Source organism: Ambystoma mexicanum, chromosome 2q (assembly GCF_040938575.1).
Source record: "Ambystoma mexicanum isolate Mex_15411 chromosome 2q, UKY_AmexF1_1, whole genome shotgun sequence".
Lineage (NCBI taxonomy): Eukaryota > Metazoa > Chordata > Amphibia > Caudata > Ambystomatidae > Ambystoma > Ambystoma mexicanum.
Window position 1 is genome coordinate 21,055,657 of NC_090924.1, and position 21,647 is coordinate 21,077,303.

The following is a 21,647-nucleotide window of genomic DNA, read 5'->3' on the forward strand; positions in this document are numbered from 1 at the left end:
CCAACTCTCTGATTGTGAGACTGTTCTCCAGGCAGAGAGTGGGAGGGAGATCTCTTACCTCTGCAGGGGCCTCTCTCTGGAAAGGCCTCCCTGTCCCTCTCAAACTTGAGCAGGACCACCTCAGGTTCCAGAAGCAGCTGAAGACCGTCCCTTTCGCTTCTGCTTTCACTCTTCCTCTCCCTTGCCTTTGTGCTGCACTGACTGGTTGCCTGGCTACCTTCAGAACCCAATGGGCACCAGGATCCTCCACAACCTGTAAGTACCTGCACTGCCTCTGGGCCTCTGTACACTTAGGGATTGTAGGTGTAAGCCTACAATCCCTTGCCTCCTTGCACTACCCAGAGCTGGCTCCCCCGGCTCCACTTACTCAGAGCAATGGTGCCCTGATCACACTTCCCCCTTACCCCACTGGCACTTCTTCTCTCCCCCTCTGCACTTGCACGATCTGAATGACACAAGGCATAGTAAGATTGTTTGTTTTGTCCTCCCTTTTTCTCCCTACCTTGTCTTGTCATGCCTAGAAACACTTGTGTACAGGCACATTATAAATGCCTCATCCTATCATATCATATCATAAGCACGCCTTTTAACAATATTAAATACTTCCATTGAAGACAGTGACCAGTGTCAATGCAAAGTAAGTACCCTTTACAAACGCTTATGCATTTTTCATAAACATAACTGACATTTTTATAAATCATGTTAAACTTGATATTTTTGATTTTTATACTTTAAAATAAAACATGTACTCTAACTGTATTGCCGCCAACCATCACTTAGTGCAAACTCTCTTGGCTTAATTATTTTTTTAACACTTTATTTATTTTATCAATAACCACAATATATCAAGAAAGTTACATATTAGGATAATAACTCAAATACAACTCAATCAGAACAATTCAGAGGCAAAACGCACAGGAAAAACAGCATTAACAAGAAAAGAAATATCCACAGGTAATTCGAATGTCAAACAAAACTTTGATAGAATATCATCAAAAGTACAAATAAAGCATACACAAACACAAGACATGGCAAACATCAACCCCCCCCCCCCTCCATCCCACCCCATCTTAAAGAGCGATACATAATCAAACCCTGCTCTGGCAAAGTATCAAGTGTAATAGTGTAAAGGGTATTTTTGAAACAGTTAGATACCGGTTGGTGTATTGTAACAGTTTTTCTTTTCAAAAGTGCAGTTGTACTATTTTTTTAGTACTGAAACTGTTTTGCATTTCAAAGGCAGCATTGCAGCACTATAGATGTAGTTAGATACCCATTGGCGTAGTCTAACTGTTGATAGTTTTATAGTTCTGACGGGTATTTATTTAAGCAGTTAGATACCTGTTGGTGTATTGCAGTATTATGGATGCAGTTAGATACCAATTGGCATACTCTAACTGTTGATAGATGTATAGTTCTGACGGGTATTTTTTGAAGCAGTTTGATACCTGTTGGTGTATTCTATTTTGCCATTCAAAAGTAGCATGTCAGTGCTATGGATGCAGTTAGATACCAGTTGGCGTATTTTAACTGTTCATAGTTCTACAGGTTAGTGACTAAACTTTGTAGACCCTCATAATCAGTACATTAGTACTATGTTTGAACCAACATTACTGTGTGCTCCGCACAATTTTTGTTTCTATTTGCATAATCATTGGGACATTGGGAAAACAACTATACAGCATTACAAAAAAACTACTACATTTATGTGAGTGTAACTTTCACAGTACGTTTGATTGAAGTATGGAGTACTTAAGGGAATGTTTAAAGTGCACTAACTGTTGATAGCCTCACAGCACAGGTCAGTCATTAAAATTAGGTTTAAGGAATATTAAGTAGGTATTTGTAAGATTTGCTGGTAATCTATGTGTTAGGCAGAATCATATGCCTAAGTACCCTTACCCTTTGGGAACATTACACACAATTAAGACTACAAGTGTCATTTCAATTTCACCTTTGGTACAAGCCTGTACTACACAGTGATGTGGTAGCAGTGGCTGAGCAGCCAGACTTATCTCAAGAGTAAAGTGAGCAGTAGAACAAGTTACAAAAAGGACCAACAAATACAGTTATTCAAACAAACACTTACTCAAGGTTTCTTGGTAAAGAATATACATTTATTTACACAGTCATTTGGAAAACATTCCACTAGTAAGAGCAGCTCAATATCACAATGTAATATACTACAATACACAACCAATCTGTTTCTGAACACATTCAGCTCCCCTGAAGTGGGAGCAAAATGGCACTTCAGTTACTTTAAAATGGAGTAAAAAGACAAGGTTATAAGAATCAAGACCACAAATACTTTCATAGGCAGGGCAAAGGGTTTCAGTTCACTAAAACCAGCAATTCAATTCAATAGGCATGGGCAAAAGTCAATGATTCATAGTCTTGTATAGGATAGCACAGTTCTGGTAGTTAACAGTTAAGTATTTGCCACGTATCTTAGAAGAATTTGGTCAGACGAAAAGTTAGATGTTGGTTTATGGAAGTATAAGCCTTCGAAGACTGGAAAGTTACACAACCTTTCACTGTCGCCGAAAAGATTTCCGGACCAGGTTTGCATAGTACCTTTAAAGTGAAGAAGAGCTGTAGCAGAGGAAGTTGTTCCTGGCAGTTCGAGCAAATCTCGCTGTTCCTGAGCTTCAGTCGTGGGGACAAGAAGGCAGACCTTGGGAGGTTCCTGTACTGCCCAGGGAAGAGGCCACAAGCTTGGCAAAACATCAGTTTAAGGTGTGAGTGCCTTAAAGGCCACAATCTGGTTTCCTTCCCCCTGGCTGTCCGGTTTTCAACAGCACTCTGAAGAAAATTCGACGAGGATGGGGATGGTGTCCAGGTGGCTTGCGAGTTGGTTGTTCCCACCAAACTCAAGGGAAGAAGTTAACCTTGAAGGGCTTCTCTGTCGATGGAGTTGTAGGCAATTCGGACCTGCAGCAGGGCTTCACCAGTCGTCCAGGAGTTGCAGCAGTCATCTTACTTCAGCTCGTCTTCAGTTCTTTCGTTCCAGTGGTCGACTCTGCTTTCCAAGTCCCAGAGACCTGCTTTTAAACAGTTTTCCCCCATTCATTCCAGCCTGGATGTCACCCACACAGCAGGGTGGCTGTCCTTGCTGGACAGCCAGCCAACCAATCAAGCCAGAGTGCTTTCAGTTCTCATAGGAGACTAAGCACAGGGAGTTTCGGGCACCTGTCTCACATCCTGTCCACCCCAGATACTGAAGCCTGAAAAAGGCCAATGAATAAAGGGACCTAACCTGGTTTGGCGCGCATAATTAAACACTAGAAGGACCTTTCCAAAAAGAAATGGTGAAAAAAGTTGACCGGAGTCTGTTTTTACAGATAGGTTTGGGTGCTATATTGAAAAACATGGCTGACCCGATTTTTAGCTACTGTTGTTCGCGGTCGGGAAAAATCATGGTAGTTTGGTGTAAAACACTGCCATCAGTCATTTCAAGTAGGAAAGGGTAACATTTGACTGTTACATGAGTGTTTCAACTCGGGGGATGCTAGGCAACCCCTCCAGAACTCTATAGGAAGATAGTGTTTGCTGGGTCTGTACATTTAAAGGCACTGGTAAAGTCAATTTAACTTTACATGCTCTGGGAGACAGTAGTGAGTCCCAGAGAAGGAATTTAAACCTTGGGGAGTTTGAAAGACACCCCTGTGTCACTGCACTGAGGGTGGTGTGTGACAGACAGAAAAAGATGATGCCTAATGAGTTGTTTTAAAACTCCATGACCAAAGAACACAAAATTAAAACACACATCAAAATACATGGAAGAGTGGGAAAAAAATGCACACTCTTCCAAGGTAAAACATCAAATCCTAGAAATCCAGCAAAGTTGCTCGGGGTCTCAAAAGGTAAGGGAAATAAGCACATTCTTCATAATTTTCCCTAACACTCTGTTTTAGAGTAATGGAATTGTTGTTGCAATCAAACCAACCCAATCTTTTTTTAATGTATGCAGTATAGTCACCTGCAGTTGTTGTTGCACCAGTGTGGTAGATTATGCCTACTGTTGTGAAGGTTTTCTTGCCAAGAGATACTTTCCAGTATGTGAAGCTAGTAAGCTTGCAGTTGTTTTTGGCATCATTTGTATTGTACCTTAAAATCATTAGTATTACATATTGGCTATATGAGTTTATGTGCAAGGTGGAACGATTGTCTGAATTGCAAAAAGTGCATACTATGGCATGATTTACATTTTTCACCAGCTGATGAAATGCAATGGATTCACAATTTGATATAAATACGTACACAAATCGGTTATTAGGGATGTGCTCTTGTGCAACATGGTTGCAGAGATTGCATGTATGTTTCCACAAGTATAAAATCTGGAAGATTTCATTCATAAGTATGTTTTTGGTTTCCAGTACTTGCAATAAGTACCTAAGACATTTTTGTGGTTCTTCCTGTGTGTTTATGGCACATTTGACCATTTCTGCAAAGTAGACACTGTAGGTGTTGTCAGGATTATTTGTGGCATTTGGTTGAAGAATGGGCATTTGTAAACACAACTAGTCTGAGCCATTCAAGTACATGTTTTGAATGATTGGTGGCAATTGGAACAGAAGATTGATTGCTTTATTTGCATAGTATTTTACACCAGTTGTGCTGGAAAATTTTAATGGATCTGAGTTCTGTCTCTGTGTCATTTGCTGGAGCTTCACTTGTTTTATTGCAAGAATTATTTCTCTTTTTTTCTGCTGATGGATGTGCAGTTGTGTTTGCACTTGATACTTTTGTGGCTGTACTACTTTATGGATTAGCAGTTGTTTTTAGTTTCTTTGGTGGTATTGTTGGGAGATATCTTTAAGTTCTGTTTGCATTCATTTTGTTTTCAAAACTTTACTTTTTTCAGGAACATGGTACATATTGAGATGGGATGTGTAGAGTGCACATAGTTGTTGTACTCTAGGGTGCAAGGAATGTCAGCCTTGACTTTGTTTGCATCAAAATTGACAAGAAATAATGCTTCAAGTGTATGTAGACATGAAAGTGCTACATAACTCAAACCTTCTTTAAAGACTGTGCTGCCAATTTCAATCAATGCCTGATTTAGGGTTAGACCTTGTGAATTGTAAATAGTGCCTGCATGTGCAAGGGACAGACAGAATTGCTCTCTGCGTTCATACATGTCTTTGAAAAGAAGGAATCATGGTATTGAGGGTCCTATCTTTTTAACTTCTGAAAGTTTGTCAAAGTGAATGTTCACAGACTGAATGTTGTTGTCATTTGGAAATGTTTGGAAGCCAACAACTGTACCATTTGCTCCATTGACTAAACCTAGCTCCACGTCAAGGTTACGTTTAAGAAACAGTTTAAACACAACATTAACATTTTCTCCAAACCAACTATGTTAGAGATACATTTTTCTAAGCTATTTAGTTGTCCTGTTGCTTGCTTACACTTAGGGAGTGTCATGCTCTGCACTTCTAGTTTGTCTGCAGAGCTAATATTCACTATTGGTTGCATTTTTTTTTTTAAATTGTCTCGTTGAGTTGAGTACAGCTTGCTAGGATTTGCATTAAGGACATACATGTTACTTTGTTTGTGCTAATGTTTTCATGACATCAGGAACAGATGTGTTATGCCCATATAGCTCATGGATGAGTCTACTATTTAAGGTGGATTGTGCATCTTTAGAAAGAAGACCAGTACTAATGCATTTTAAAATGTTAGCATAGGTGAGGTCGGCAGACTGACACATGTTTTGAGATAGTTCTCTGAATTGGAAATGTTGCCAGAGATTTACATTTCCTATGCTGCCAAGTGTTTTGTGGCACTGTTTATGTCTTAAGGTTTTAAAAATAGGTTCACCTTTCACTGGTGTTAATTGTAGGAGATCTCCAAAAACAATAACGTGTTTTCCTCCAAATAATTATTTGTAGTCTGTTTTAAGGAATTCTTGCAATCTGAGGTGAATTAAAGTTGAAAACAAGTTGTAAATTGGAAACAAGTTGTAAATTAGGTTGGAAACCATGATTCCCTCATTTATTAGGAGCATTTTCATTGGTTTCAGAATTCTTCGGACTTCAATTCTCTATGTTGAGGAGTTTTAAATTATCATTTTATATGATTAATTAGTCTGCGTTTGATAAGTTTGACGAGACTTCCTTCACAAGCTGAGACCATGTATTTTCACCATTTTTCATCTGGTTTCACATTATTTTTGTAGGAGAAATGTTGGGCTATGTGGTACAAGCACATGTTTTCCAAAGCAGTGCTTCTGTTTGGGTAGTATGTGTCTAAGACTTTGTTTTTTTAAAATGTCTTGGCTGTTGGAATCATTTTTGGCTGTTGTCTTGGTAGGATTTTTTCTGGATGTAGCTGGACCAATGCTTAGCCAGACTATGGGAATCATTATAAGTTTGCTGGTCCAATAACAACGGTACCGGTAAGCTTGCTGGTACCATTGTTACTGGACCGGCAACCTACGAGTTCTGTGTCATGATCTCTGCTTCCAAAAGGTCAGGGTTTTCCCAACTCCCTTGGAAGCAGATCCATAACCCAGGTTCCGAGTGCCAACCAGTCCCAATTGGGACCTTTTGGACCCAGTCCTGGCGCCAATGGCACCAGGCTCATAAATATGCCCAGTCCCAGCGCTGGAAGCGCCGGGCTCATAATGCTTGGGTGGACTTACCTTCAGCAGACCATGCTGCTTACTTGCCTGCCAGTTGAGCCTCTGATCCTCTTCTGTTTGGAACTACTTTTCCTGTTGGGTGGGGCTGGAGCCACTCCCTAGATTCAGAACACTGGAACTCTTCTGGAAGGCAGGAACTCTTTTCTTACCAGGAACTCTTTTCTTACTTAGGCGTGGCTGTGGAAGGAGACACCTAAGCACTACAGGAGGCTATTTAAACCACACCCGGTGGATGAATCTTGCTTTGCGTTATTCTGCAACCTCTGCAGCAGAACGCTCATCGTGTCTTCTGCATCCGGTCCTGGGCCTAAGGAAAAAGGCTTACCATCCTGAATCCAGTCTTCAGCAACACCTATAAAGACAAGAAAGAACAGGTTAGCATTCCGGCATCTGAAAGGCAAAGGCTTACCATCCTGAATCCAGTCTTCAGCAACACCTATAAAGACAAGAAAGAACAGGTTAGCATTCCGGCATCTGAAAGGCAAAGGCTTACCTACTCTTCGTGCGCTCCGGAGGTCTTCACACTGCATTCCGGCATCTGAAAGACAAAACAAGGTGCGTTTAAAGACATTGGGGAACTTTAATACTCACGTGCCATTACTCCTTTCCACATCTAATCCAGTGGGTATTCCGGCACCCTGCAGCCGCTCCGAACTCGTACCTGCAAAATAAAAAGACAGTTAGAGCGCATAGTGAAGCAGGCAACAAGCGCTTACTTACGTGCTTCCAGGCGCTTCTATTCATCACACGGGCTCCATCTTCAACTCACTTCAGCCCGTCATCCGCCATCGCCGGAACCCTGCAAAACAAGAGACATCATTACTAAAGACTTTAAAGACATTTGAATGACTCGAAACTTACCGTTCGTGCAGTAAACGACGGACAGCAGTCCTCTGAAGTCAAGAGGCCTGCGCTACCTATCCAGTGAAGAAACCGGTTACAGCACCCTGCCCCGAGGCAGATGGAGAGCTCGGCATTCACTTACCTAAGGTGAGAGCGTTAACCTTTGGGGGTCTACAGGAGAGGAGAAGAGGAAAGAGATAGGGACACCCCAATAACCCCAGTTCATTAACCCCATATTTTCTATCTGCAGACATCTTACTCTACACGTCAGGCATACAGTGCACAGAGGTCCAGCCCAAAGAGCCAACCGGGTGCTACACATCACCTTTGAAGATACGGTAGTCGCCCAGTCAAGACCGGCGCCTCTGCGAGAATCAGGTGAGCGTTACAGAACGCAAAGCCTACCGCAAAACTCTCGCCCAGGCGCTATGGAAACCTCGGATACTGACCCCCTAGCCCGGTTACTTGGGGAACTAAGGGCAGAAGTGCATGCAGCTCGTCAGGAAACGAATGCTCTAAGAAGGGAACTAATTATTTCCAAGGAGAGAACAGACAATCTTGCTAGACAAGTGCTACAGTCACAAGCCGGACAGACCCCGTTACCCGCATCAGGGGCAAATCTTCCTTCAACATCCTCTATGAATCCAGTGCAGATCAACCTACCTGGGAATGTACCTCTGGCTCCGCCCGAACGATTTTCTGGTGACCCAAAGAGGTTTGCAGTATTTATCAATCAGTGCCGGTTGCACTTCTTATGCCGGCCAGCAGCCTTTCCAACTGATCAAGCAAAAGTAGCTTTTGTACTTTCGTACCTTAGTGGCAATGCGGCAGACTGGTCGATCCCTCTAGTTAATCAAGATGATCCGGTTCTCCATGATTTTCAAGCCTTTCAGCTTAGTATGGAAAAACTGTTCGCAAGACATTCACAGGGGCAGGCCTTGGACAATGAGCTTCTTTCGTTGCGACAGGGTAATCAAGACCTTTTGGCTTATATTGCATCTTTCAATAGACTAATAGTGGAAACTCAATGGCCTGAGGACAAAAGGATTACGCTGTTTTATAGAGGTCTACGTGGAGAGCTCAAAGACGTTTTAGCCCAAGTAGTGAATCCCCCACAAGACTGTTCGGATTATATAGACTTGGTCGTTCAAATAGATCACAGGCTGCAGAATAGGAAGGCCGATCGTTCCAAGTTTGATGCTCGAGTATTTTCCAAACCGCCAACTCCTTCCAAAGGAGTAGACTCCGGGGAACCCATGCAAATAGGGGGTCTGAAAGGTCCTCTAACACAAAGGGAGCGGGAAAGGAGGAAACAGTTGCAATTATGCCTATATTGCGGAAACTCAGGGCACTTTCTTCGAGACTGTCCGGTGAAACCTGCCAAGAAGGCAGTAGGAGCTGCAGTTACCAAAGTTACAAACTCTGAGCAGGGAAACGACCTCGCCCGACAAGAATAGAGGTCCTCTTGCCGAGCGTGAAAACCAGTTCCGTGACCTCGCATTTCGTGATACCTATGGTCCTCATTAGCCCTGATAATCCGGATCGATTACATGCAATTGAAGCTTACGTCGACAGCGGTGCCATCAGCAATTATGTGGATCATGAAATGGTTTTGAGGATGAATCTAACTCTTTGTCCCAAGGCTGTAAAGGACGTCATTGCTACGGTGGATGGTACGGAGATAGCCTCTGGGCCAGTAACGCATACCACTCAAGAGGTGACGCTAGTAAGTCAAGATGGACACCATGAGAAGATCGTGTTCGATGTGATCAAGGCCCCTCAGTTTCAGATTATTCTAGGAATACCTTGGTTAGAGAAACACAATCCTCTGATCGATTGGCGAGCAAGAACGGTCCAGTTTCCAGAATGTGTCTCTACTTGTCACCCTCCACCTGGTGTTGCACTGGCCGCAATTTCTTCAGAGACTCCCCAGTTACCTCCCGAATACCTAGAATACCAAGATGTTTTCCGGAAGGATCAGGCTAACTCTCTACCTCCTCATAGGTCTTATGACTGCCAGATAGACCTGATACCTGGATCTACTCCTCCTTGTAGTAGAATTTATGCCCTCACCGAGCCTGAGAACCTTCACCTTCGACAATACCTGGATCAATACCTGGCAAATGGGTTTATTCGTCCTTCCAAGTCCCCTGCTTCTTCAGCTTTGTTCTTCGTTCCAAAAAAGGAAGGAGACCTTAGAACTTGTATCGATTATCGCTCCCTGAACCAGATCACCGTTAAGAATAGATATCCGTTACCTTTGATCCCTGAACTCCTGGACCAAGTCAGAAAAGCATGCATATATACAAAGCTGGATCTTAGAGGAGCTTACCACTTGGTACGAGTAAAAGAGGGCGATGAATGGAAGACGGCCTTCCGCACCAAGTATGGGCTATTTGAATATCAGGTCATGCCCTTCGGACTTTGCAATGCCCCGGCCGCCTTTCAATATTTTATGAACGATGTCCTCAGAGAGCTCATAGATGTATGTGTTGTTGTTTACATTGACGACATCCTCGTTTATTCTTCATCGGAATCTGAACATCGGAAACACGTGAAAATGGTCCTCGAAAGATTGCGTCAACACAAACTTTTCGCTAAGTTGGAAAAATGTGTTTTCAACGTGACTGAAGTTGAATTCTTGGGATTCATATTATCACCTGGCGGAGTGCGTATGGATTCAAAGAAGGTCGATGCAGTTCTCAAATGGCCATCACCATCCTCTGTAAAAGGTGTGCAAAGCATGTTAGGCTTCGCTAACTTTTACCGCAGGTTTATCCCCGAATTCTCTCGAATAGTCCAGCCCATCACTGCCTTGTTAAAGAAAAACAAACGTTTTGAATGGTCTACCGAGGCGGAACAAGCTTTCCAGGATTTGAAGACTAAATTTATCTCTGCACCAATCTTAAAACACCCTCGCCCCGAACTCCCCTACATCGTGGAAACTGATGCTTCAAGCCTTGCCATGGGGGCAGTTCTATCACAAAAGGACCCGGTAACCAATCAGTTGCATCCCGTGGCATTTTGGTCCCGCAAATTCTCGCCTCCTGAAATCAATTACACGATTACTGACAAGGAACTTCTGGCTATCAAGTCTGCCTTTAAGGCTTGGCGGCATTATCTGCTGGGGGCCCGACACACCGTTACTGTGATTACGGATCACCGAAACCTGCAATATTTGAAGACCGCAAAAGCCCAATCCTCTAGACAACTCCGTTGGGCATTATTCTTTGCCGAGTTTGACTTCATAATTACCTATCGACCTGGTACAAAGAACGGTAAAGCCGATGCCCTTTCTCGGATGGGAGTGGAAGAACACTTGGTCAACCCTAAACCTGTACCAATCATTCCCGAACAAAGAATTCTGGGTGTAATCGCCACAGAATCCATAGAGGAAGTTAAGGATAAAGCCAGGCAACTTGTAGCTCCAGCAGACATACAGAATTGGCATCTGCAGGGAAAGGACTTTGCAGTAAAGGACAACTTATTGTATTTCCAAGAACGATTATACCTACCCAGCACAGATTTACAGAAAAAAGTAATCTCTTGTTATCACGACTCTTTAATGGAAGGTCATCCCGGTATAGCCAAGACCTCAGAAAAGATCAAGCGCTACTTCTGGTGGCCGTCTTGGAAAAAAGATATCAGAGACTTTATAATGTCCTGTGGAGTAAGCGCCCAAAACAAGAGTCAAAAGGAAAGACCAGCAGGCCTCTTACGCCCTATTGACATCCCACCTCGCCCTTGGCATACGCTTTCTATGGACTTCATCACCGATCTACCTCCATGCTCCGGATACAATACGATTCTAGTAATCGTGGACTTATTCTCCAAGATGGCGCATTTCATTCCGCTCAAAAGCTTGCCAACAGCAGCAACTCTGGCCCGAGAATTTCTCGAAAACATCGTCCGACTGCACGGTTTTCCTTCGGTTCTAATTTCGGATCGAGGTAGTCAATTTATTTCTCATTTTTGGCGAAGTTGCTGTCGGTCGGCTCAAATTGATGTGAGACTATCGACCAGTCACCACCCTCAGACCGACGGACAAACCGAGAGGACCAATCAAACTCTGGAACAGTATTTACGCTGCATGCTGCAATAAACTGAAAAAACTTGGAAAGATATCCTTTGGATAGCCGAGTATGCCTACAATAACTCTGTCCATTCGGGAACTGGGAAAACCCCGTTTTTTCTTTTGTACGGCAGTCACCCTCGAACCTCGGAGTTGGATCCCCTCCAAGATCTTGAAACACCAGCAGTAGACTACCTGCATTCTACAATCACCCAAGCCTTTAAGGAAGCTGTTTCTCACCTTCAAAGGGCTAAAGAACAATACAAGAAAGGAGCAGATCAACATCGGAAGGAAGCCCCTCACTATCAAGTAGGGGATCAAGTCTGGTTATCCACCAAATATCTATCTCTAAAAGGGCCACGCACATTCAACCCAAGATACCTTGGTCCCTATTCCATCACTACCATAGTAAACCCAGTAGCGGTCAAGTTGGACTTGCCCCCGCACATGAAGATACATCCGGTCTTCCACGTCTCTCTATTAAAACCTGTGCAACCTCAAACCCGACTAACCAAATCTCCAAAACCTATCCTAGTGGATGGAGAACTCGAGTTTGAAGTCAAAAGCATTCTGGACTCCAAGATCTCCAAATCTAAACTATTCTACCTAATTGACTGGAAAGGCTACGGCCCCCAAGAGAGATCCTGGGAACCTGCTGAATATGTCCACGCTCCTCGCCTAATCAAAAGATTTCACCGAACATTTCCTGACAAGCCAAAACCCCCGGAGAAGCCCGGTTTGGGAGGGGCCTTGAGGGGGGGTACTGTCATGATCTCTGCTTCCAAAAGGTCAGGGTTTTCCCAACTCCCTTGGAAGCAGATCCATAACCCAGGTTCCGAGTGCCAACCAGTCCCAATTGGGACCTTTTGGACCCAGTCCTGGTGCCAATGGCACCAGGCTCATAAATATGCCCAGTCCCAGCGCTGGAAGCGCCGGGCTCATAATGCTTGGGTGGACTTACCTTCAGCAGACCATGCTGCTTACTTGCCTGCCAGTTGAGCCTCTGATCCTCTTCTGTTTGGAACTACTTTTCCTGTTGGGTGGGGCTGGAGCCACTCCCTAGATTCAGAACACTGGAACTCTTCTGGAAGGCAGGAACTCTTTTCTTACCAGGAACTCTTTTCTTACTTAGGCGTGGCTGTGGAAGGAGACACCTAAGCACTACAGGAGGCTATTTAAACCACACCCGGTGGATGAATCTTGCTTTGTGTTATTCTGCAACCTCTGCAGCAGAACGCTCATCGTGTCTTCTGCATCCGGTCCTGGGCCTAAGGAAAAAGGCTTACCATCCTGAATCCAGTCTTCAGCAACACCTATAAAGACAAGAAAGAACAGGTTAGCATTCCGGCATCTGAAAGGCAAAGGCTTACCATCCTGAATCCAGTCTTCAGCAACACCTATAAAGACAAGAAAGAACAGGTTAGCATTCCGGCATCTGAAAGGCAAAGGCTTACCTACTCTTCGTGCGCTCCGGAGGTCTTCACACTGCATTCCGGCATCTGAAAGACAAAACAAGGTGCGTTTAAAGACATTGGGGAACTTTAATACTCACGTGCCATTACTCCTTTCCACATCTAATCCAGTGGGTATTCCGGCACCCTGCAGCCGCTCCGAACTCGTACCTGCAAAATAAAAAGACAGTTAGAGCGCATAGTGAAGCAGGCAACAAGCGCTTACTTACGTGCTTCCAGGCGCTTCTATTCATCACACGGGCTCCATCTTCAACTCACTTCAGCCCGTCATCCGCCATCGCCGGAACCCTGCAAAACAAGAGACATCATTACTAAAGACTTTAAAGACATTTGAATGACTCGAAACTTACCGTTCGTGCAGTAAACGACGGACAGCAGTCCTCTGAAGTCAAGAGGCCTGCGCTACCTATCCAGTGAAGAAACTGGTTACAGCACCCTGCCCCGAGGCAGATGGAGAGCTCGGCATTCACTTACCTAAGGTGAGAGCGTTAACCTTTGGGGGTCTACAGGAGAGGAGAAGAGGAAAGAGATAGGGACACCCCAATAACCCCAGTTCATTAACCCCATATTTTCTATCTGCAGACATCTTACTCTACACGTCAGGCATACAGTGCACAGAGGTCCAGCCCAAAGAGCCAACCGGGTGCTACACATCACCTTTGAAGATACGGTAGTCGCCCAGTCAAGACCGGCGCCTCTGCGAGAATCAGGTGAGCGTTACATTCTGCTCGCGGGAGCCTTCCCGCCCGCCAGGTCTGACCTGGCGGGTGTACCGGCACCCACGAGCAGAGCATGTCGGATGCACCAACAGCATTCACGAATGGAGCTGGTGCATCCGACCTCCCCATTCCCATTGAGCCCTATAGGGCTCAATGGGAATGGGGATCATTTTATTCCAGCGCCCAAAATGGGAAATTACCAGCTCCAGCGGCGCCATAATGACCCGGTAATTTCCCATTCATGAGCGCCGGGAAATAAAAGACAACGGCGGCAGCCATGCCGGTTTTAACGACATGTCTACTGCCAGTCTCATAATGACGCCCTATGTGTTAAGATTTGCCACATAAGGCTGTGCCTGTTAAATGGTCTGCAGCTTTGTAGCATCCACATTCTCTATGGGATGGGACAGCATTTTTATGCCAAAGCTGATCCATTTTTGAGACAGTGTTTTGTAAGATGATATGTCATGCCAGAGGTCTTTTAGCTCTGTTTTCTCACCTTTGGTTAGGTAGGCTGTGACACCTCTTGCAACAGCAGTGGAATTGTCTGCAATATATTGTATCCCTATGTTTGCATTCCACAAGGGGTCAGTGATTGCATTGTAATCATTGATGTATTTTGATGCTTCGCTTCTTTTAATGCTGTATGTGTTTTTAGGCGATTTGCCTTTCACACTGTGACATAAAGCTGTTTACTTGTCCTTTTGTTGAAACTGGTCTAGGGAAACCAAAGCGGCGTTTGGTGTAGTATTTGCCTTTTTGCAGCACTTATGTTTTTGGGTGCGTAACATTTGTATACGTAGCTCAGTATGTGTGGTTTCTGAAGGGTTGTCACAGGATATGTATTTGTGAATAAACAGCATAACAGTGGCATCACTGTCATGTCCAAATTTAGGAGCATCTTTTATCGACAAAAGCATGTGGATGCGTGGTGCTCCTCTGGATTGATATTCATTTCTCCAAAAGAAGTGTTGCACCTCTCCGAGGAGAGGGATATTTTTATTACAGATGAAGTGCAGCATAGCAATAAAGCGGTGGTGAAAGTATCTTGATACATTTACAGGGTCAAGAGAACAGAGTTCTCCTGGTGTTTGTATATCTATTCTTTCTTTGTTTTGGTTTGTTATGCATAAGAAGTCGGGCAAATCATCAAACTTAAAGTAACAAACCATGTGGGTGGGCCGAGGTTCCTTAGCATACACCATAAATCAGCGTGACGTCAGAACCAGTATTCTTTTGTACCATGCATATTTGCCAAGTGATTTGTGATACTTGACTGCATAACTTCATATTTTTCTTTTATCTTTCTATGTAGTTGGGTAGCAGACATGTTTAAAAAAGTGGAGCCTGTTTTCAATGTGTGAGCAACTCCATAACAAAGAGTTGCTAGTTCACTTTCGACCAGGAGGTGGAATATGTATTCTACATTTTGTCTAAATCTGGGGTCTTCAGAATACATTTGTAAATAACGATATTATGATGCTGTTATTTGTCTGGATCTTTCATCATATTGTCCACCTTTTCCTGTAGGAAAGAGTAGAGGAAAGGCACGTGCTTCCACACTTTTCTCCCATATGCAGATTGGAGATCCTTTGGCTTGACACATTTCATATGTTTCTAATGCATCACCTATGGTATCTTTGGAGTGTAGTGGGTGAATTGTATACTGGTCTAAAATACTGGATGCAGTAATAGGATCTACAAGTTCAAACAGACCAGTTGGTGATGAATCCTGAATTATTTGGGTGGTTTCTCTTAAGTTCTGTTCAATGTTTATATCTTTGTAGTGCTCATTGTTTTCTTTTACATATTGTAGGGCTTTTCAGACTTTGTGTCTACTAGTTGTCAAATTGTATTGTCTTTCATTGATACACCATTAACTAGGATAATCACAGATTGATCTATTGGCTGTTGCACTCCTAGAGATTCTACATTTTCATTAAGATCTAATGGCAAATATACTACTTCCTCATGAATGCCTTTTAATAATTCAGGAGGAGGCAATTTGGCTTTTTTCAGTTGAAGGCATATTATAGCTTGAAATGGGTGTACTGTTTGGATTATAATGCTCTCATACAAATTAAAGTGTTAGAACAGTTTTGATAGTGGGAACATTTCCAAGTCATAGTGACAGCACGTGATGGAATTTGGTTATTATCAAGCTTTGTATTGCAGTATATTGAGAGGTCACTTATTTTGTATGTATTTTCTGTTATAAGATATAAAATTAATTGGAACAATTGGGATTCGTCATTGTCCTCTATCTTGTAAGTCATATCTATAATGTTTGGGCATTTTTTTTAAAGTTTTGCTAATGCCCTCTAAAGTTACTGAATTTTCTAAGTCATCTTCACTTCCAAAATATTTACTTTGGATGTGTTCTATTTGTTGAAGGAATTCCTTGGCTGTTCCATGTAGGAGAATGTTATTAAAATGTTGCAATTGTAAAGCAGGACTTTTAGCATAGTATAGTCTCAGCAGAAGATTCCTTATAGTGGAATGGTGTGTCCCTAACATATTGATGTGGTTAAGGGTGCTTTTGCAAGCAGATCTCGAAATTCATGCTAATAAATGTACTTGCAGTCCAGTGTAGTTGCGCACTGGAAAGGAGTCCATGGTTTATAATGTTTTTATTCTGATTTTTTCTTTTACTTTCACATAGTGATTTAGGAATTGTCGTAAAGATTTCATAGATTGTTGCCGTATGTTACAAATTGAGCTGCATGGCAATTTGAAGACTGGATGGCTTGGTTGGGGGAAAGGAACAATTGACTGAATATTTGTCGGAAATTGTTTTTTCGATAAGGGTTTCTTGTGCCATAATGGTGTTTTCTAGCATTACGTACCCTCGGCCATTAGTATGTATGGCAATTCGATTTTTCTGTTCTTTTTTATAAGACTCTTCATTGAAATATGGTTCTGTGCTTCTTGTGTGAATCCATTCACCTTTACAGAAGTTTGAAAAGGTATCTATGTTGACATTGCGCATGTTTAGAAGTACTTTTTGTAATTTACTGATTAATTTTGTTAGTGGTTTCATTCTTGTTAAAATTAATATAAGCAATTTTCTTTTGAGTAGAATTGTGCTGTAAATGAGAGCTTCTAGGATTAGTCTTCTGCAGTAATTTTTAAGGGTAAAGCAAGACTTTTCATCTGTTTTCATGAGATTATGAAGTACTCTGCGCTGGAACATTTTTTGTAAAATTATTTTTTGGAATGCTTATCTGGCTATTTTAACATTGGTAGATATAGTGGTGGGGTCATTAGCAGTTTTCTTCTTTACACATTTTATTTATTTTTTATTTTTCGGAAGAGTGGCCCATTTTTTTAGTGGGGGCTGGTTTAGTTGTGTTGAGTGACTGTATTAGCAGTTTTGTTTGAATATTTGCTATACATTCTGCTAGAGGTAGATGAGTATTTGGCATGCTTTTATTTTTATCTGAAAGTGTGGGTTTGAAAGTTGTGGAATATATTTGCGTGTATTGTGAATGAGTGTGTTGATATGATTGCAGACATACATAAAGGGTTGTGCGATTGTGCAATGGGCTGCTAGTTGTGGTTGGGAAGGTTGTAAGACTAGCTGTGTGTGTAGATGTGTGAAGGGATTGGGTTACTGCTGAGAGAGTGGTCGTGTCAATGATTAAGTAAGGAAATTACGATGTGTTCAAGATAATAGTGGGTGTTATAATAATGGTGTTCAGATGAGAATACAAAGAGTGTACATGTTGAGGTGTAATGAAAAAGAGTGAAATAAACGTTGTTGATTTCAAAGGAATTCTGTTCGCTAAATAATGCTGTATGAGTAACAGAAAGAATACTACTACAATACTGCACTTACTTTGTAGGATGTGAAGAGTAGTTTTCTTCAGGTTGTTGTCTTCCAGGAGGTTGTCGGTCACTATAATTGCGAAATAAGAAAATAAGTGGGTATGTATGGTAATGATGAAGTAATTTTAGTACAAGAAGACTTTATTTATGAATGTAGGAGGAGTTGTTGGGAAGAAGAGCTAATAATATTGGGCTTCATTACGAGTATGGTGGTAACCCTGCCGGTGCTGCAGACGGGTTGCCACCAGATTCCTAATACTTTTTCTGCACATAGCTTCCCGTTGCCACCAGGACATTACAAGTCCTGTTGGCCTGGAAAGTCAGGTGCTGGAAAACCTTAGTCCTTATTCCAATGGAGTCGCATAGGACTCTATGGAAATGGGAACACAGGAGCAGTGGCACTGTTGCTAATGGGGCCGGTGGTCCCGTGATAAGTATGCCTAACGGGGCCCCAGCAAGAAAATGTGACATTTTTATACAATGCAAAAGGGAAATGCTGAGGCATTTCCCTCAAAAAAAAGCTGTCCTTTTTTGGAGGCTGTACATGAAAGTAAAAAAATGGTAGACTTGTGTGAAGGTTTATTAAGGTTTCAGTAAATGCACACTTGCTAATGTGATACATTCTAATGTGTAGTAGCTTATTAAAGGATGGTTCTTTTGTTTGTATTGTGGGAGTTGTGGTAACACTATTTGCATTATAAAAGGTGCACTACAAGTCCCAGAATGCAGAGAAAAATCGAGGTCCCAATAAGCAGGTACAGATTAGAAAGGGTAATATTAGCAAGTATACATGTGCGTGAAAGTTAATAAACTTGCACACACTAAGGGCCTCATTATGAGTTTGGAGGTAGCCATGCCCTTAATAAGGGCATGGCTACCACCAAACTCGGGTCCAGGTTCCCTGAATGTGGAAATACCGGGCCATTCCAACCTTGGAGGGCCCGGTATTTCCCCATTCAGGGAGCCCGGACCCGGCACATCCCCATTCCCATTTGAGCCCCCATAGGGCTCAATGGGAATGGGGAGCATGCTAACAACGGGCCCGCTAATGACAGGCCCATTGTTAGCATGCTGGGCTGCTCGCAGGACCCGCTAAGGACGTATGGTAAAACCAGGTGTCCTGAGCGGGTCCCACGAGCGGACCTCGTAATAGGGCGGTAATGGGTTAACGTCTCTGGCACCTTTACTGGTGCCGTTAAACCCTTACCACCCTCCTCGTAATGAGGCCCTAAGTGTTATTTCAAAATGTTGGAGAAATTGTTTCCATTTTCTTTAATTTATTTTAAAACAATTACACACACTACTGTTGTAAATGTATACATGTATTTATTTGTTTCACTTGAAATGGTGCTAAAATATATATTTGTAAACGCATTGCATTTTGCCATTTTTCATTCCATGTACATGTCATGCTTCAGGAACATACATGTGTTTTTTGTTTTGACTTTGCATTGCAGGAATTTTAGTGTAACTTTGTTAGTGGGAGAAGTGGTATTAAAAGTGACAGAATGAAAGTAAAAAATAACACTTGGTAGATTATAATGGGTCATATTGGCAAGTATGCATGTACTGTTAATATATTGAACTTTCACACAGGACTTATACATGCTGTTGAAATGTATTAAATGTGGTTTTCTTTTCTTTCACAAAAAAGAAACAGACAGTGCTGCTGAAATTGCAAATATGTATTTTTAAACTGTTATGAAATGCTAATTAAAAGAAAACTTCGCAACCACGGAACATTGTAAGTAACTGCTACTTGATGTCAGGATGTGGGACAAACTAGAGTATGATTATTGAAAAGGTTAAGGCAGAGTAAGTGGCAGGGACCCTGTTTAATGCATTTGTAAACGATTTGGAAATATAATTTTAAAAATACATGCATACCTGCACTTTGTGTTGATAGATACAGATGTGGTTTAATCTGCAAATAGAAATCTTGGAGATTTGTATAGTAGTTTTTGATGCAGCTGCTTGGGAGTAACAGGGAACATGTACTCTGAGAGTTCAACAGTACATCTGATGCGTTGAACTGAGATGACCGAGTTAGATGTCGAGTTTTTGGATGTGATTAGTGGATGGGTGTGTGATTGCTTGAAAGTAGCCAATGAGGGAGAGCTAGAAAGGTTAAACTGGAAAGGGAAGAAAGGCTGCTCTGTGTTACGGGTTCCGCTGGCAGTGCGGTTTTCCGCGAACAGGGTTTGGCACATCAGCATCTTTTAAGGAGGCCTGGCAAGGAAAGGGGCCTAAAGGGATCAGCCAATGAGGTTGTCTGGTTCTGGTTTATAGAATCTACAATTGTGTTCACCATGCACTCCTCTTTTTGGTGATTCCTTAAATTCAGATTGTGTTTGTAGCACAAGTGATTTTAATGAATTTAAGGTGCAGGGTAGATAACAGTCAACCTTGGCATATGGGTTGTAAGATAAATACAGACAGATTAAGTTCCAAATGGAGGAACTCCCGTCCCCTGCACACTTTCACAAGCTCAAAAACTGAGCCAAACAGTTTAGTGTTCACACTTCAAGTGTGTTGTTTTATAACAGAGTTTTTCAATTATATCAATTTAAACAAACAACCAATTTGTGATCCTCAATGATGAACATCAAGACATAATTCTTTACAATCTTCATATGTAGTTTTATTTTTCAAATTGGCCCAACGCGTTTTGAGAAAAACATCTCTTCTTCAGGGGCATATTCAATATTTCAATCACATCTAAAGAAAGATTTAAAAAAAGCATAAAATGACTTGTTCTGCAGAGTGTTTCAAAGTAACTCACAATTCTTTTTGTAAAACAGATACGTGACCTTAATACAGGTTTTGTTAAATCATATATTTAGTTCATCATCAATTGTACTTATATAATTCTCTTCATTAAATAAGTAATTGTCAATTTGCATAGGTATTGGATAATATTTGACCTCTTAGAGTGTCATCAATCTAGGTATGATGGTAGGTGCATTACCTATACCAAAACTAAAACCTTTTAATGCAGCTGTCTGTAAAGTTGAATCAGGTACCAAAAAAAGGGTGTAACCAATATTGGAAGTAAAGGCAACCGAACATATTGTCCAGAAATACATCTCTGTAGCATATCAATCAATCATCATTTCATTCTCATTATTCTTATGGTGTTTGAGTCTATGTTGGAACCCCTCGAGCATAGATCTATTCATGAGTTAGTTTCAGTTTCCATTGTTGTCCAGAGAGCTCATTCTTTTAGCTGGCTGTTTAAATGTTGACCCCTTTGCTTAGTCCTTTAGTTGTTGTATAGATAGTGTATCTAAAAATGAATTGCATTTGATCTCAGAGGAACATGTCTGATTTAACAGAAAATACTAATACCAAATATCAGGCACTTCCATGGGCTCCTCTGTAGCACCATCCTACGCAAACATCTTCATGTTTTATTTTGAACACAACTTTGTACTGGATAAAGAATTCTGGAAAAGTAAGATCAGATTTTGGAAACGGTTTATCGACGATATTTTTGGCTTCTGGCAAGGCACGACTGAAGAACTTTAAGAATTTCTGGTATACCTGAATAATTGCCAGGAGAGTATCACTTTTACATTGGAGATTGCAAAACCTGGCTTCCATTTTTTGGATGTACAAGTAGAAAGGAAAAACACAGAATTCATCACAAACATCTACAGGAAATCGTGTCTTACATTTTGGAAGCTTCCACCCACTTCACCTTAAAGACAATTTTAAGTTCAGTCAATTTCTCTGTTTGAAAAAGATTACATCAGATCCCATAGTATTACAATCAGAACAGGAAATCATGAAGGGAAGATTTAAGTGGACATAATTTGTTAAATGATGGCATGACTTTTACTGATTGTGGTAATGCAATCTTTCTTGACAACATTCAAAATGCACTCAGAAAGTTCTTGTGAAAATGATGTAGAGTGCATCTAGTAGTTGAATGAAATAACATCTGAAAATCTCCCAAAGAAAATCAAAACTGGAAGAAAAGCCAGCACTAAAGAGTAAATAACATATATTGCATTTAATTTCTCTCACCACCCCCATCAATTGGTCGATATGTCCATGGACACCGC